Raw genomic sequence first — 1,963 nt, 5'->3', positions numbered from 1 at the left:
CGAGAGTAATTGATTCCAGAGTCCCGAGCGCAGTGTAATTTTTGCCGGGATAAGACGCTCGATTGATTTCTGATGTTAATGAGCGTTGGGCCGCCCCGGGGGTCCGCTCTTGGGTGCTCCCCGGGGAGGCGTGTGTGTGTGTGGGGAGAGGGAGTGTTTTCTCTCTGCCTGGTTCGTGGGGCCCCGAGGCTGACTCAATCATGGCCGCCCCTCGGGAATTAGGGGTCTTGAGACTCGGCTCAGAGGTCTGTGGCTCTGCTCTGGCCTGGGTACTGCCTTCTGCCTCCTGCGATCTCTCTCTCTCTCTCTCTCTCTCTCTCTCTCTCTCTCTCTCTCTCTCTCTCTCTCTCTCTCTCTCTCTCTCTCTCTCTCTCTCTTCTTCTTCTTCTTCTTCTTCTTCTTCTTCTTCTTCTTCTTCTTCTTTTCCTTCCCTTGTGCACTCTTATTATTTTCTGTCTCCTCACTTCCTTCTTTTCTCTCTTCTTCCCCTCTTCTTCTTTAATCATTTTCTATCTCTTTTCCTCTTTTTCTTGCAATGATTCTAGTCACTTTTTTTTTTTTTTTGTCCTTCCAGGTTAGAGAAACAAAGATAAACTCTAGAGAGAAAATAATTTAATAGTGAACCAAAGACCTTAGTAATAGAGAAACGTAAATCTCTTTATGTTTCATGAATGCAATGAAGAGAAAACCTGAAACATCACTTCAATTTTACGCCCCTCTAAAAAAAGAAAGAAAAAAAAACGACACTATTAATCAGTAAACCAATTAACCAAAATGAAAAGAGAGAAAGAGAGAGAAAGAAGGAAATAGTAGAGAAAAATAGAAACCACATGAACTTTTATAAACCGAAGATATAAATAACACGGAAAGAAAAAGAATGAGACAATAAAAGGAAGAAACACAATAAATCAAATACAAATAAATCAATAAACCAATTAGCAAAGAAACGAAAATAAAGAGAGAAGCAAATAACGAAAAAAAAAATTGAAACCACAAACTTTTACAAACCAAAAATAAAAACAACACAAAAAGAAGAAAAAAAAAAATCAAGAAAAAAACCGATAAATCAAACATGAATAAGTCAAGAGAGAGAGAGAGAAGAGGAATGTAAAACGCAAGAAACATTGAGAAGCCTGAATTATGAGAAGCGTGGGAGACTAGTGTGCGTGGGAGGAGGCGCCGTGTGAGGGATGAGGGAGAGCGCTGGAGGTGTGGAGATGGACGCAGCGAGGATCAGGGGAGAGGTGCGGGTGTGAGGAGCGAGTGGGTTTATCGCCTCCTTAATACAGAAAGCTTGACGCCGAGGTGTGAGATGCGGTGTGGATCAGCGAGGCGGTGGAACTGTCTGATGGGATTTGAGGGGAATTAGCGTTAGTTGAGTGAGGTTTTTATGAGGTCCGGAGAGAGAGAGAGAGAGAGAGAGAGAGAGAGAGAGAGAGAGAGAGAGACAGACAGACAGACAGACAGACAGACAGACAGACAGACAGACAGACAGACAGACAGGCAGACAAATAGACAGACAGACAGACAAATAGACAGACAGACAGACAAACAGACAGACAGACAGACGAGAGAGAGAGAGAGAGAGAGAGAGAGAGAGAGAGAGAGAGAGAGAGAGAGAGAGAGAGAGAGAGAGGGTGGGGGACGCACATACATAGGGTTTATGGAAGCAATCTTAAATTAATCTTTCAGTAAGTAAATCATTTTCGTGTATAATTTAATCCGTATACATTCGTAATTTTTCACTACTATTCACAGGTTTATAAGTTACTCAATATATTTACTCATTAATTATTGAAAATATTGAGACTGAAACACTATTACTAAAACTTATCTTATCTTCTTTCATTAGATATCAGTAACTTTCTTTCCTAACTTTCCTAACATTAATCATCTAACTTTATTTACTTTACTCCTTTTAATTCGATACGACACGATACTTTCCCTACCTCACACGTCACAC

The sequence above is a fragment of the Portunus trituberculatus genome, chromosome 20, assembly GCF_017591435.1.
Source record: "Portunus trituberculatus isolate SZX2019 chromosome 20, ASM1759143v1, whole genome shotgun sequence".
Lineage (NCBI taxonomy): Eukaryota > Metazoa > Arthropoda > Malacostraca > Decapoda > Portunidae > Portunus > Portunus trituberculatus.
Note: the sequence above shows the minus strand (reverse complement) of the source record.